This window comes from Sinocyclocheilus anshuiensis, unplaced genomic scaffold, assembly GCF_001515605.1.
Source record: "Sinocyclocheilus anshuiensis isolate Anshui unplaced genomic scaffold, SAMN03320099.WGS_v1.1 scaffold840, whole genome shotgun sequence".
NCBI lineage: Eukaryota > Metazoa > Chordata > Actinopteri > Cypriniformes > Cyprinidae > Sinocyclocheilus > Sinocyclocheilus anshuiensis.
The window spans coordinates 571,425-588,822 of NW_015552598.1; the positions used below are offsets into that span (position 1 = coordinate 571,425).

The 17,398-nt window shown below is 38.4% G+C and overlaps 1 pseudogene; it reads right to left on the reverse strand.

Annotated features, from left to right (window-relative positions):
- LOC107665682 (solute carrier family 23 member 2-like) overlaps positions 1 to 16,738 on the reverse strand; it is a 28,591-nt pseudogene extending 11,853 nt beyond the window's left edge.
- Between the last annotated feature and the right edge of the window lie 660 nt (positions 16,739 to 17,398).

Sequence of the window (17,398 nt, forward strand, 5' to 3'; positions counted from 1 at the left end):
TCATGTTTTTGAATCATCGCTCCGGCCTGACAGGGCATCATCACAATGTGGTAAGGGGCGTAACATTTCCGTCACACGCTTGAGGTATTCGGCCAATCACAACGCACTGGATAGCTTGCCAACAGTACACCTAGCTTTTTCAGACTGATGAGCTTTGTAAAAATCTACGCGTTTCAGAAAGGGGGGGCATAGAGGAGAAACAATAATGTACAGTATGTGGAAAATAATGTGTTTTTTGAACCTTAAACCGCATAAACACATTTAATTACACCAAATACACAAAATAATGTTCTTTTTAGCAGCATCATATGACCCCTTCAACTGTTCCATATGTTTATTTCTATTGATGACTTAAACAAATCCATTTTAGCGATCCTGGCAATTAGGTTTGACACCTCAGTCAAAATCACATCGGCACTTTTTTTTTTTAAATCCTATTTAATCCTGGAAATTAAGTTTTCAAAACATTTTAATCTATAAAAAGATAAAGAATAAAATGAATAAGATATTTTTGAGTAAGAAAGTTTCTGCACTATTTCTATGTCACTGATTTTACTGAAGGACTCAAAAACATGAGCGCATGCAGTCACTAAAGTAAAATGAGGACATACCCAATATTAAGAAATGTACATTTTAATTTATTTTTTTCACTCAAATTGTTATGTTATTATATCACTTGTAATGACAATTTGAAAAGCAACACTGAACTCATTTTCTCTAGTGGTCTCAGACCTTTGGTTGCCACAGTAGATATACCTACGCAATTACATTATACAGACATAATTACAATATAATACAAATAAAATACACTTACAGAAAAGAGTTTGAAGAGAGGGTAATGGAAGATTTTCCACTTCTTGTCCTTATAAGCAATGAGAGGAAGGTTAACTTTGCTCAAATACTGGGAGAAGAGAAGGATCAGGCAAACAGTTCTGGAGAAAGAAGACATCATTATAGACTTAAATAAATTTTACTTAATTAACATTATCCTTCATGTTAATAAACTCACCAATATCAATCAATACCATAGGTGACAAAAAAAAAAAACTAAATATCCCAGTATAAAATATACACACAACTTGATGTCAAAAACTATATGTGTGATATAAAAGTAATAATATATTTACAGTGCCTTACGAAAGTATTCATACCCCTTAATTATTTTCACATTTTGTTATGTTGCTGCCTTATGTTAAACTGCTTTAAATGACTTTTTTCTCTACATCAATCTACACTCCATCCACCATAATGACAAAGCAAAAACTGAACTGTCACAACTTTATAAATTTATTAAAAATAAAAAACTAAAATAAGAACATTGCATAAGTATTCATACCCGTAACTCAGTACTAAGTTGAAGCACCTTTACAGCCTCAAGTATTTTTGGGTATGATGCAATAAGCTTTGAACATCTGCATTTGGCAATTATCTGCCATTCTTCACCTCACCTCTTCACCTCTTAAGCTCTGTCAGGTTGGATGGGGGCAGATGCACATTTTCAGGTTTCTCCAGAAATATTTGATTGGGTTCAAGCCCAGGCTCTGGCTGGGCCACTCAAGGACATTGACATAGTTTTCTATACCCTGCAGGTGATGAGCAGTGCCTGGTTTCAGTGCTTGGAATTGAGGTCCATCAGACTAGAGAATCTTGTTTCTAACTGCCTGAGGGTCCTTTAGGTGCTTTTTTGCTTTTTGCTTTCATGTGTCTTCACTGAGGAGAGTCTTGCCACACCACCATAAAGCCCAGATCGGTGGACTGTTGCAGTGATGTTTGTCCTTCTGTAAGTTTCTCCCATCTCCACATATGGTCATGGAGCTCAACTAGAGTGACCATCAGCTTCTTGGTCACCACTCTAACCAAAGCACTTCTCCATCAATTGCTCAGTTTGGCCAGGAGGCTAGCTCTATGAAGAGTCCTGGTTGTTTCAAACTTCTTCCATTAAGGGTAATGGAGACTACATGCTTCTGTGAACCTTCAATTCAGCAGACTTTTTTTCTGAACTCTGCAATCCTGTTTCTGAGCTCTAAAGGCAGTTTTTGACCTCAGGGCTTGGTTTTTGATCTGATATGCATTTTCAGCTGTTAAACCTTTTATTAAGACGTGTGTGCCTTTTCAAATCTAACTCATTCAATTAAATTTGCCACAGGTTAACACTCGAAGTGTAGTAACATCTACAAGCAATATGAATGCTCCTAAGCTAAATTTCAACTGTCCCAAATCAGGGCAGGTACAGTGTTCGAACTATACCGTGGACTTTGGGGGAGCCCACTTGTAATTCATTGCGGGCTTACAATGAATTACAAAGATACATAACAGCTACAAGTGTATGCACTACTTGCTTTATGCAAGCACTATATAGGATAAATCACTATACAGGATTTACCCTATACTTTATTGGCAGGTATACTTACGCAATGGAATAATTTAAGTTTTTTTATTTGTAATAAATTTGCAAAGATGTTAAAAACCTGGTTTTGACACTGGCGTTTTATCACAGACCTGCTCTGAGTGAGCTGTCATCAGTCCGCCATTGTTTCATCTCTGGAGCAGATGTAGACAAGAATGTCTCCTAAGCGATTGAGGTGCTTTGTTGTTGGATGTAATAATGAACATAGCAGTCGTCATTTACTCCCGACATCTCAGCCGCTGAAGACACAGTGGATTACTTTTGTTTTGAAGGGAATGCCTACCTAAATGCGTTTGTTTGCGCAAATCATTTTACTCCAGACTGCTTTCTGAACGAGGGACAATTCAAGGCAGGTTTTGCTAAAAAGTTGTTCCTGAAAGATGGATCAGTAACAACTGTTCGTGATCCAGCTTCACCTGCAGAAGAAGTGAGTGTCATACTGTTTATTTTATGATTTCTGAGCAAATCGCCATTTCACTCCAGACTGCTTTGTGAATATCATGTCGTTATAGTGCTTGGCTAACTTTTTAACCTTGTTTGTCTGCGTACGTTATCGAAGTATTGTAATTGATCAGCGCTGTGCTGGTGAGATTAGCTCGCGCCGCACTGTCGAGTCGGTCACGTGGCTCAATCCATTGAGCCGCGCCAATGGCAGGTCAGCGCAACGCGAGCTCTGTAACATTGCGTTGTTTCGTACAACTTTCGGTTTGTTTGGCTTCCCATATGTGTGGCTGAACACCGGTTCTCTCGCTCTCAGACATTTTACTTCTAGCTGTTTATTGATGTAGGTATGCAAGGCAGAGATGTAAATGCTACGCCCTCTTCTGAAGATGGGGTGGGAATATTCCGCTCATTTGCATTTAAAGTGACACACCCCAAAACAGCTCTTTTTTTTTAGACAGGCCCCAAAAATGACATTTTATACATGTTATAATAAATGATCTGTGGGGTATTTTGAGTTGAAACTTCACAGACACATTTTGGGGACACCCAAGACCAATATTTCTTCTCGTAAAAAGGGGCATAATAGGTGCCCTTTAAAGCAGTTTAACATAAGGCAGCAACATAACAAAACGTGAAAAAAAATGAAGGAGTATGAATACTTTCACAAAGCATATATACTGTACATATATATATATATATATATATATACACACACACACACAAACACTATATATTTCCTTTTAAAATGAATTCTGATCATAGTTATTTTAATCTATTATTTTATCTGTTTTGTAGATTTAACAAAGAAAAATCTAATTCTTTCCCAGTATCTGCCTCTTTGAACTGTCTTAAATGTAATCTTACCATAAAGAACAAAATGTAAATAACTTACAAACTGATTGTAACCAAGGCATATTTTAAAAACGCATATAATTTGATTGAATTTTTCTGATTAATTTCAGCAACAAAGGGTTCCACTCTGTATATGATGTAGTAGAGGTGAGGATCAGATTAAGGACTGGACTAGAATGAGGAATAGGATTATGATTAAGGATTGGTTTTAAAGTGACATTTCATTTAAAATCCTCATAAATAGCATCTGCTTTTATAATTAAATAACAATGAAAGCATATCAGCAACAAAAAAATGTAAAGAACAATAACAACATGCAAACACATACACACACACCAAAAAAAAAAAAAAAAAGAAAAGGAGAAAAAAAAATCACTTTTTTCCCTCCTTTTTTTTAGCATCTCTTCTCTTGTACATTAGTTAATTCTGCTAGGAGCCACAACCTGAATCTAATTTACACGGCTTAGGATGAGACGTTTACTATGAGTCCTAATGAGTCTCTGACACACACATATGTGCCTTAGACCTTTGTTTACTCAGAGGCATGTGGACAGGGAGGGTCTGAGGGGCGAGACACTTAAACCTTATCAACATTAATGTATTCTCTTAGGAATGCTTGAGCATGAGTAATGAACAAAATTTTTCAGCAAAGGATCTGAGCGATGTATTATCATGTAAATGAAAACAGTAAAGAGGATTCATCTCTACAGATAAACACTCAACCCTGAGGGACGTTTTGTTTTTAAAGGGTCCTTGCATTGCATAGTCTGCAGAAGACCTACACAACCAGAAATACAAATTACTGTATGGACTCGTAACAGTAACTCACAAAGCTGCAATTCCCCAGTGGGCTCCTGACTTCTGCCCCGCCTGGATGAAGAGCAACAGTCCGATGAGGTTGATGGTGGGAGCAATAGCCAGCGGCCCGATGAACCTCAGCACTAGTCCCACAAGACCCGACAGGCCCAGAACAAGCTGAAGCATTGAGGCCACTAGAATGGACCTCTGGATCTACGAAAAGACAAGAAGAGGTCAGAATGTTCTGAGAAAATGCATGAAAATGTTTCAGTTTTATTCATTAAACAAGGTAAATAAAAAACTTTTTTTTTTAACAGTAACATATTTTCTGTTCTAAAACAATAATATATATATATATATATATATATATATATATACTGTATATGTATGTATTATAATTTCATTGTATTGGCAGCTTCTAAAACAAACTGTTCTACATATAAACATCTTTAGAGACGTGGAAACATTTATGAATCCTTTTTATGAATTTTATTGTATTTACTGTAAATTAAATCAATATGTTTAATGACGTCACAATTTTTTCACTCTACTGTGTACATAAATCAACAGTGTATGCCTAAATTGATGACAAAAGCATCCACCAATGCATAAATGTAGAAGTTCAATGAGAGTATCGTTGAGGATTAAACTTGCTCATAAAGCTTCCAGCAATTTCATTTCGGACCAGGCTTCGTTAAGACATGCAAGTCTCTAAAACTCACAAAAATGTACGTTTGCACTTTCCATATGCATATGAATGAGATCACCCTGTATAATTTGAGCACAAAGTGGATCATTATCGTCTGTCGGTTGCTGGTGACTCACAGTTCCTTCTGACACATGACTCACAGCTCAGAACAGCCACACTTGTTTCAAACTCCAGCACAAAGTGAACGCTGCAATTATTTTGATCAGCTTTGAAATGACATTTCCTACATTACCTCACGGATGCGGACTTTCCACACCATCCATGAGGAGTGCTGCAGAATTTGTGGCATTGAGGTGAGGAGTGGCACTGGTGCCTGGGCATCTCCACTTGGGAAGGGCGAGGATAGCCAAGGTCGGGGTAATGAAGGTGAACGTCCCCCCTTGGAGGATCGGCAACCTGAGGAGTTAAGTAAAGGATGTTTATTTTGCGTCAAGCCTATTTTATGTTTTATCATAAAAGCATTGGCAGTAGTCATAGAAAACTATGTAATATTCCTTCCATTGACTTATAGAGCTTATAAAAATCATTAAAAGCAAATGTTCTGGCTGAAAAACACCAGAGCCAGAATGATTTTAAGGTACTTGTGTTAATATTCCTATCATTATTTACTCACTCTCATGTCGTTTCAAACCTGTATGACCTGTCGTCTTTAGAGCTTCTTTTTTAGCTAGATGACATTTGTTTCGTAACATTGACACTGCAATTGAACTGACTTGACCTGAATAATGACAAATGTCTTTTCTAGAGCAGAAATTTTACATTTATGCATTTGGCAGACACTTAAATCTCATTTACTTTACACACTGCTTTTCCTGGGAATCAAACCCATGACCTTGGCATTGCTAGTGCCATGCTGGACTGTTTGAGTTAAAGACGTACTAGAATTGAAGCTGAAATGTTACACCACTGCTGTTTTCCTGTTTATTTCTGTGAAGTTGCTATGAAACAATCTGTATTGTATAATGCAGTATCTCTATAAAATAAATGTGACTTGATGTGACCAAAGACCTTTTTTGTCCATACAATGAAAGTCAGTGGGGCTCAATGTTCGTGAAACCAGTTGAAACATTCCTCAAAATGTCTTTTTTTTAAGGTTGTGTATTAATCAAATCAGGTCAAGTCACCTTTATTTAACTTTATAGAATTAGACTGTGTCAAAGCAGCTTCATACAGAAAAACAGCAGAATAATTATCAACTAACTGTAAAATTCTGCACTTTTTCTTCTGGCAATGTATGTAATTCACACTCTGAGGAATGTTTATCCCAGTACCTGGTCCCGAGGGTGGTCTGTAGCAAAGTGCTCATGCCCGAGACGAAGAAGATGGTGGAGATGAGCTGACTTTTGGCAGCGTGGTTCTCTTTGATGCACAGCGGCTCGGCTAAGATGAGAGGAATTGCCAGGATGCCACCGAACGCCAGTATGTAACGCTGTGTGACACAAGAAATAGGAATGAATAGCTAATGTGATGACACCGGGCTTAGGTTCATCACAAACAACCCGTTAAGAGGGGCGAGACATGAGGGAAGACAGATGATCACAAAAAATGTAGCAAATCTTAAATGTGGCCTGACTGAGCCAGGGAGACGTGCGAAAAATGGAAGACAGATGTTGGCCTATCTGTTGTGAATTGATAGCCACTTTTTACTCTCAGCAGTAAGCTTCATAAATTTGTCGGGCTCCGAAAAAGTAAAACTTGGCTGAACGCTCAGCATCTTTGACAGGAGATTACGGGGCGGATATGGAGACTATGCACAGGAGAGAATTTACACAGCAGGAGAAACAGTGAAATAAACTTGTTTGTCCACACTTAAATTCCTGTTGTTTTATTGTTCTGGTTTATGCCTTCACAGCTGCCTTTTCCCAGAAGGCAAGTAGAGCCAGCAAAACAGTTTTGAATTGAATGTAATTTCATAAGCCTAGAGGGATTGTATTAGTGTATTAGGCTCTTGGGGAGTCTGCGCTGACATGAAATACCAGGTCTCTCCCTGCTTTTTCCTCCCCTCTGTGACGCCGGAGAGATGAAAGCAAGTGTGCTGGAGGAATGAGGCTTCTTCTTTGTACTCTTTGCGCTCGGCACATCATCTTACCTCACATGTCAATGCGAGTCCCTTGTGTACCTTCCTGCCCTTTCTCTCCCCCCAACCAGTTGCCTTTGATCTCCATGTGTCATCCGGACGAATAAGTGGAACACTCATGTTCCCCTCATCTTAAACATCAGATGCATATAATAAGGAATAACACTGTCTAGAGAGGCAGCAAAGTCTTGAGGCGATCACAGCGATCATGATGATTTTCAAAGCAACCAGAAGTCATTAATTTTAATGAGAATTGGTGATTTTGAGTGAAAGAGACCATTGGCGATGCAACAAAGTTGCAAAACGGAAACTGTAAAAGCCAAGAATGATTACTATAAACAAAAAGTTTTCAAAATCGCTCCAACTCTAAAGGGACAGACATCAACAACATTTGCTGTTGTTCGGCAAAACTTTGTGGGTGTAATCCGGTCATTTCAATAAGAATCTGCACAACTGGGAGTTTCTGGAAAAGTTACTCATGCAAAGTTCACTAGTTTATACATTTGGTCATATGAATTTGCTATGCTGACCAAGAGAAAACTGCTTGGTTTGAAAGTGACTTCTGTGTGAGCTGTACTTCATATATCACTACACTGTTGACAACAGACAATGGATCATTTTTGGCTGCTGCTGGTCAATAAAGGCCTTCTGAAGCAAATCGATGCATTTGTTTAAGAAAAATATCCATCTTTAAAACTTTATAAACCGCAATCTCTAGCTTCCGCTAACTGTCGTACATGCGTTCTAGAGAAAGTAGCATCCAGCGGTTGACAGGACATAGGCGTAGCATAAGCTCTGGTGAGAAGTGACGAACGTAGAAGTGCAGAGGAGAGAGCAAAACAAAACACTGTTCATGAATTAGAAGTGCAAAACAAGGATATGTGAAGGAAAATGTCGGAGGATTTCGATATAGGCCAAAAGGAGACTGGTTTTCCTTTGCTGTAAACAAAAAATAGTTCTCGCAGACTAGCATATTCTCAGTGGCGCATACGCTACGCCTATGTCCTACGTCATCTGTTGGAACGCCACTCTCGTAAACACGCGTCCGATAGTTAGGGGAAGCTAGAGATTACGGTTTATAAAGTTTTAAAGATGGATATTTTTCTTACACAAACGCATCGCTTTGTTTCAAAAGGCCTTTATTAACCCCCCGGAGCTGTGTGGAGCGCTTTTTATGATGGATGGATGCACTTTTTTGGGCTTCAAAATCTCGACCACCATTCACTGCCATTTTACTTTTTTAATAACTTAAATTGTATTAATCTGAAAGAATAAAGTTATATACACCTAGGATGGCTTGAGAGTGAGTAAATCGTGGGGTAATTAAAATTTTTGGGTGAACTATCCCTTTAATAGAATTGTGGAGACAATAGCACAACTATAACAGCACAGAGGAAAGATAACGTTGGAATCACTTTCAGAGCTATATTTTTTCAGTTGATAACCCTTAAAGCTGCAGTGTGCTCTTAGAATAATCGTTGGTGCAAACGAACATTAATGTATTTACAGTTATTGTTATAGTTTTCGTTCTTGGTGTAAATGGACCTTAAAGGCATAATTCACCTACAAATGAAAACTCTACCATCATTTACTCACGCTTATGCTGTACCAAACCTGTATGATTTTCTCTCTTCTGCAGAACACAAAAGATATTTTGAAGAATGCTGGTAACCAAACAGTTTTGGTGTCCATTGACATCTGGAAAATTATCCCTTTAAGCAATGTAAGCAAAATGTGGAAAATAATGTGTTTTTTGAAAAACGAGCAGATCTGTGAGATATCAGGTGTGTCCAAGCATCAGGGCAGCATTCCTGGCTATTAAGGAGTTAAACTTTATCTTTAATGACCCTGATCGTGTCCTTCAAGGCAACTCTAAAATCAAAATATAAAAAAGTTGCGCACATCCCACAAACCCACACAGGGCTCAGGTGCAGGACAAAAAAGTCAAACTATAACAAAAAAACAAACGTATTGTCCGCACACAGTGTGTGGACAATACATTTGTTTTTTTGCTTCAAGGCAACTCTCCCACCCGGATGATTACACACCCACTTTTTGTTGGCATGCACCGAGTAGAACTCTAGCCTCAAGCTGTCAGTTTAACCCTAAAAGCCCATTAAAGATCCCCTGTGTCAGTAGTTCAAATCAGGAGAGACCTGTCCTCTTAGGAGATGGGTGCTTTAAGACTCTTCACGTGTTGCAGGGGTTAAGCCGCATTTGTGGCATGTCGTCTCTCACCTGGAAACCCAGAAGAATGCAGAGGTACCAGGGTGGGTGATCGTTGATGGAGTAGATAAGGTTGCCTTCAGGGCTCGAGTCCAGACCCTCTTCCAGACTGTCGGCATGGGGGTCAGCAATGACGATCTTCTCAGGATCATGGCTGCAATCTGAAGTCTGAGGGAAGTGGAGATTATTCCAACATATTCTAAGAGACTCAGAATTGAGGTTAATTGAGAGAGCAAAGGACAGTGACCACTAAATCCTTCCAAGAAACAAGATATGGAGACCTGCAATGTCTAAAGCTCTGTTCCAAAACCTAGGAGGCTGCTTTGTTCCCTACATAGGCAGCTGCTTTCTAATGAACTATCTGAACCATTATGGAAACTCATAAGTGGGCATTTTGGAACACTTTATTGGCAGCAGTTTTGTTACAGTATTTTTTTTTTCAGTGTGTTATTCCTCGTCCTCATTTGTATTGAAATCACTTGTGAACATCTAAATTAACTGGTTTTATTCCACTCAAAAATATTACTTAATATGGACAAATGACCCTAAAATAAATTTATACAAACAAGAACACATTTTTATGGGTTAAATCAGGTAGAAATAACTCTTTAAGGTAACAATTGCAAGTTACCACTTTTTACAGTACACAATACTCTAATACGCATAAATATACGTCGATAAATTTGGGATAATACTGTCAATTTTTTTATTTACTCAAATTAATTTTTTTAATAAAAAATTACATATTTTAAGCATTGAAATAAATAAATATACTTCTAATTACCATTTCTCATAATCTTCTCAGGATTATGTTCTATTTGATGTTTCAACAAGCAACCATTCACTACCAATAAAACATTTTTTTAATTAAAATATTAATTAAAATCAAGTCACAGTGAACACTGGCTATACTGGATTAAATAGCTACAATAATACAGAAAATCATATTTTATCTGTTACTTCTAACTGTTGTGACAGGAATATTACAGGAAACATTTAATTAAGCAATTTGAGGGCTCGCTTACAGTAATTTCAAGATAACTGCAATTCAGACATGACAGTTCGGTCTGTAATTAGATCTGTCCAGCTCCAAAAGTTCGGCCCATTAAGGCTGATTTGCGGTGGATGTTAACATGATAAGCCAACGTTATCCTGCTGAAACTGTAATCAGCCAAAAAAAGTGAAATGGCAGCACCTTTCACCAGTTTTTTTGCAGTTTCCCCCTCAACGGAGGCAAAAGAGACACAACCTCCCTTTGAAAATGTATTTACTTGTAATATTTCAGAGAATTATCTTTTTCTTTTCTTTTTTTAGGTGGCACATGTTTCTTTCTATCTTTATTTCTCTTATATCTCTTCTCTTATATCTTTATATCTCTTTCCAAATACTTACTTTCTTACATGACTCAATCAAGTCAATGAGTTTCTTATCAGCCAATAATGGGCCTTTTAAAAAGTGTTTGGTGTGTGGCTGATCTGCTGTTAAGAACAACCAGGACAGAGCACCTCACGGGGGATATACGATACAACAAACAAATGATTCATTTTAATACGTTATGGTCCAGCGTATATGTAAGCATGAACAGTTTTAAAGAGACTGCTCTTTTCTTTTCTTTTCATAAGCAACATGCCCTAAGCTCAAATTCAATACATAGTAATTCTTTAAAATGAGGGAAACAGGATTCATTCATGCATGAACAAAAAAACCATTATGATAATGTTAGATTGATGATATATTAAAGGGATAGTTAACCAAAAATGAAACTTCTGTCATCATTTACTCACCCACATGTTATTCCAAACCTGTATGACCTTCTTTCTTTTTTGGAACACAAAAGATGATTTTGGCAGAATGACAGTGTCAGTCATTATTTCTGTTATTGAATGGAGAAAAAAAATGCAACGACGGTAAATGGTGACTAAGGCTGTTTGAATAACATCTTTTTGTGTTTTCCACAGAAGACATATGGATTTAAAACAACATCAGTGTGAGTAAATGATGACAGATGAATTTCCAGCTTTTACAGAATTGACAGACAGACAGATAGATAGATAGGAGTTAGCTTGCCAGATACACAGACAGACTGATCAGTAAATAAATAGCCTACCTCAGCTACTCCAGCCCGACAAAGACATTCTGATGTAAGGTTACTTTTTTTATTTGATTTTTAAAGACCTAATTAATGTCATACAGTGGGTAAAATATTTATTTGATCCCCTGCTGATTTTGTAAGTTTGCCCACTTACAAAGAAATGAAGGGTCTGTAATTTTTATGGTATGTTTATTTTAACGGATAGAGACAGAATATCACCAAAAAATCCACAAAAAACACATTATATAAAGGTTAGAAATTGATTTGCATTTCAGAGAGTGAAATAAGTATTTGATCCCCAACCAACCAGCAAGAATTCTGGCTCCCACAGATTGGTTATGTGCCCATGTGGAACACAGATTAGTCCTGTCACTTTGAGTTACTTCTAATGTCAGCTTGTTAGGTGTATAAGACACCTGTCCACACAATCTGTATCTTCCATTCCAACCTCTCCCACCACCATGGGCAAGACCAAAGAGCTGTCAAAGGATGTCAGAGACAAGATTGTAGATCTGCACAAGGCTGGAATGGGCTACAAGACCATCAGCAAGAAGCTTGGTGAGAAGGAGACAACTGTTGGTGCGATTATTTGGAAATGGAAGAAAAACAAAACAACCATCAATCGGCCTTGGTCTGGAGCTCAGTACAAGATCTTGCCTCATGGGGTAAGGATGATCATGAGAAAGGTGAGGGATCAGCCCCGAGCTACACAGGAGGAGCTTGTTAATGATCTTAAGGCAGTTGGGACTCGATGTACCTGTGGTAAGAAAGTGCAGAAAGTGCTGTGGTCAAATGAGACAAAAATTTAACTCTTTGGCATTAACTCGACTCGCCGTGTTTGGAGGGAGAGAAATGCTGACTATGACCCCAAGAACACCATCCCTACAGTCAAGCACTGGGTGGAAACATTACACTTTGGGGCTGCTTTTCTGCTAAGGGTACAGGACGACTTCACTGCATTGAGGGGCAAATGGACGGGGCCATGTACTGTAAAATCTTGGACGAGAACCTCCTTCCCTCAGCCAGAACACTGAAGATGGGTCATGGATGGGTCTTTCAGCATGACAATGACCCGAAACATACCGCCAAGGCAACAAAGGAGTGGCACAAAAAGGAGCACATTAAGGTCATGGAGTGGCCTAGCCAGTCTCCAGACCTCAATCCTATAGAAAATCTGTGGAGGGAGCTGAAACTTCAAGTTGCCAAAGGACAGCCAAGAATCCTTAAGAATTTAGAGAGGATCTGTAAAGAGGAGTGGATCAAAATCCCTCCTGAGATGTGTGCAAACCTGGTGACCAACTACAAAAAAAACCTCTTACCTCTGTGCTTGCCAACGAGGGTTTCTGCACCAACTAAGTCATGTTTTGCTTGGGGATCAAATACTTATATCACTCTCTGAAATGCAAATAAATTTCTAACCTTTATATAATGTGTTTTTTCTGGATTTTTTGGTTGGCATTCTGTCGCTATACGTTAAAATAAACCTACCATAAAAATTACAGACCCTTAATTTCTTTGTAAGTGGGCAAACTTACAAAATCAGCAGGGGATCAAATAAATATTGTCCCCACTGTACACGTGCCCAAATGAATTTACAGGAATGTATCAGCATGTATTTTGGCAAACATAGGCCTATTTTACATCTAGTCACTGTAGTTCCTGACAAGCGAATAACTTTGATAAGGAACTGCAAATATGTATGCAAATGTTTTCAAAGTTGTTTCAATGAGAAGATATGTGCTTTAAGAATTTATTCGAATTCACCTAGAAAACATACCAGTTTCCTTCTGGTTGCGGTCCAGGGCTTGAATTTGGTGTGAACGCTGCTGAACTCATCAAATGAAATAAACTGTTTACCTGAGCAACGCCGCCTCAGGCTCTCGACAGACACGCGAGCCTTTTCTGAACGGTACAGACTGCCACCTACTGCTTCTTATCAACACAGTGGGTTTTGAAAGCCACCCAGTCTGTTTTCCAAAGAAAATAATCACCATCTTGGTGTACGCGTGGCATTTAAAACCATTCAGATATTGTTGTCTCTGCCATGCTCCAGGATCAAGCTTTGATGTTATGTGTGTGCCAGACATGTAGTCACTTCAAAGACATCAAATCCGTCATTAAGGATATAAATATATATTTGTTGATGTTGTCGAAGGCTTTGCTTACAGTAAACAAATTCTGCAAATATCTGGGGTTTATTTAGCGTTTAAAGTCAGGACAAAAATAGCTTATACAACTCATACTTTGCTACCGCCTCCTAGTGGTAGTTGTTGGGCATTTGCATTCACATTATTCGGAATCAGTTCTAGCTGACTCATGGATTGATCCGCCTTGGTGAACTTGACATGGATACCTTTTCTGGCTTAGTCTAGAAGAAATTTGCGTGATAGTTTTACTAAATATAATACTAAATTAAGTAATTTGTGTTATTTTACAGCAGCCAGAGACTCGCAATAGGCTACATGCTGTTATGCACTATTGTTTACTAATGCTGCATTTAGGTTTGCAGATTTTATGCAAATGTTAAATCAAGGGTTTAGTTACTTCTGACAAGAAATTCCACATGCTAGTGACTGATCTTTCATAAAACTCAGTATATCAGCAAAATATTAAAAGCTGGTTGAGGGAGGAGGGTTGGTTGTTGCTGGACTAGCTATGTGTTGGCTATTTTTGCACTTAAAGAAGTAAACAGAGAAAAGGATAAAGTGAGAAATGGTGTGTTTATCTGAAACAACAAGAAGACGGTGTCCCACTGTTTCCCCCGAAGCCATTTGACCTTTATAAATCTGTTTTCAGTTCGTAATTAAATTACTCTGGTGGTCTTTATCAGCCTTTTCCTCCACAGCATGAAACAAAATGACAGACAGGAGCTTATTCATCTGTTATATATTTTTAGATGTAATGTAATGTTCTATAAATGTATGTTAAATAAATAAACATATTTAAATTATTATATATTCTCAGAGAATGAATGACTAAATAAATAAATAGGCTATGTATGATTTTAATTTATTTATTGATTCATTCTCAGAAAATATATCCTTAATTTTTTTTAATTTATTTTTCTCACCACAGTGGTGGATTTTATTTATAAAATGTATAATATATTTAGTTCAATAAATGTGTGATATTCAGTAATAAAAAATAGTCTTATTTTAAGGATGTTTAGAAAACTCACTGTTTAAGAAAGTGATTTTTCTGGTTTGCAATCACTATATTTTTTTACATTTTCTCACCCTATCAGCAAGTTTTATTCGTAAAATGTATAAATTATTGAGATTTATACTTAAAAATATTTCATATAAAAATATAGGATATTCAATAAGGGACAAAAAATGTAGCGTTGTGTCTTATTTTAAGGATGTTTAGAAAAATACTTGCAAATGTTTCTCTTACATCATATTGAAATCAGACGGTATAACATCTGATGCAGTTTCATGCATTCGACATTTTTCTGATTCCCTTTCGAAAGGGAACTCCACGCTTCGTCCTCTAGAGGGCGCTCACCTGCGTTTCCGGTCTCGCGGCTGCTGAGGCAGTTAATCAGACCGATCACGCGGATTGTAGGCGGGGCATGGAAGGAATCTGACGAGGAGTGCTTTCTCTTTCAGAATTCCTTTTTGGTTTTATTTTATTTTACAGAATAGGAACTGTGTATAATGTGAGATATCTACATTATTGGTGAAGGAGGCTCCTGACTTGGTGTAATGGCAAGTTTTTTTGAGTTGTTAGGCTCTTGTTTGAGCCTCCTTTGATCCTCCTCATCCTCTCAGCCCAGGTACGTGAATATTTAGGTTGAGTATGGTTTCTGCTCCTCTCACCGAGAGCATTATACTGAGCACTCTGCTCCCCAGTATTTTCATTTGCAGTTATTTCAGGGTTTTTGAGGCTCTCTGTGAGCCTCCCTGATCAGCTGTTCATGAGCCTGGTAGCCCCCCCTCCCTTTGAGGGTCGCTATGCTGAGGTCACAGTTCCTAGTGTTCTTTCAACAGAGCTCTGTGGCTGTTTTAGGTTGTTAGGCTCTTGTGGGCCTCCTTGATAAGTCGCTCTTAGGTCGAGCTTTTGAGTACTCCCCTCACTTGAGGTCTTCGTACTGAGTACGCTGATCCATAAGGGTGGGTGGTTGCACTCCCCTTGCTTTAGAGGGTTGGTATGTTGAGTGCTTGTTCCCTAGAGCTCTGTTCGGCACTTAGGAGCATGGTCAGTGCTCCTAGCTTAGTACTCCAGCTTTGAGTCGTTAGGCAGTGTACTCCGCTCCCTAGAGCTCCGCTTAGACAGTACTATTAGCATGTAGGCTTTATCGTGAGCCTCACTAACGGTGTCTAGCGTTGAGTGTAGTCAGGTCTCCTCTCGTTTTAGAGAGTCGTTATGCTGACTCTCCAGAGCTCCACTTAGGCAGTAATAGGAGTTCGTAGGCTCTTTTTTTTTTTTTTTTTAAGCCTCACTAACTGCCTCTGGCGTTGAGTGTAGTCAGGTCTCCTCTCGTATCTCGTTCCCCGTTCTCAGGGAACCATGGTTACATGCGTAACCTGAGACGTTTTGTGGTTATGTGTGTTTGGAAACCGGCACTGTAAAGCATATTAATAATACATAATGTGGTGGCAACAAGAATTTCACAAAAGCGTACCATATGGGGCCTCTCAAGACCACAAGTTATGTCTTATTAACTTCTCAGATTACTCGAACAGTGCTGCATAATTCCATAATGACAAGATGGTTATGATGATTTGAAAATGATCCTTAGAAGTTTGGAATCCAGTTTGAATTACAACAGTTGCATTCAGTTATGTAAAATGTTGACCTTGTTGTTTAATAAGCACGACCACATATTAACCTCTGTTAACCCATAATCCACCAGAAAACAATGCACACTAGTATTGTTTCCCATTCAGATAACTAACTAGTGACTATAACTGACAAAACAAGGCCCATGGAACAATTCCAGGGCTTTCCATTTTTTAATGTGATGAAGAGAAACAAACAGCAATTGATAAGACTGTTTTTGTTTTCCTCAGGATCAACTGTTAGAATTAAATTAGAAAAAATTTTGGCACTTACTTCGAGAGTTGAGTCTGTGGCGCCCTGGTTTCTCAACACTACGTCAAGCTTTTGGTCCTGTTGAGTGAGATGCATAGCTGACCTGTAAGCAGCGGCCACACTTCTGAGAAGCTGAGAGAGAGACACTGGCCTTTGCAGTCGGCTGGTCAGGGGTCGTCAAGGAAACCAGAGCTGTGCGTTACATGTGCCTTGAACTCAGCATTTGTGTAATCGGCAGCTTGACTGAGGGTTTTGGAGTCATGTGCCTGCCTGAGGACCGCCGCTGCGGACACTGATAGGGCCGCAGGACCACACGAGTGCTCCTAGTGTTTGCGTTGATTTCAGGCATATTAAAGCAAAGGAGGACCAGTGGCGCAGGAAACATGCTGACTAGAGCAGTGAAAATCATAAATCTATGCTCCAATTTGGGACACGTTTAACCAGAAACCATGAGAATTTACCCAGCGTTCATCAAGAACTGAACAGCAGCCCTTATTACCTACCTAAAGAAAACTTGTCTTTATAGTCAACAGCTCATTAACTGATATAATGTTAAAATATTAGTGTGAACTACTTTAGTCTGCTTTGTGGTAAAATAGAACACAGGATGAATTAAAGTTCATCAGTTTTTAAAGAATTTAAATTAGTCTTTAAATTATTATTATGATTTAAAACAGGCCTTTTGAAGGGAAAATTGAAATATAATGTGATGTGCCATGCCAAGACTTCTGGGAACATCCTTTTTTTTTTTTTTTT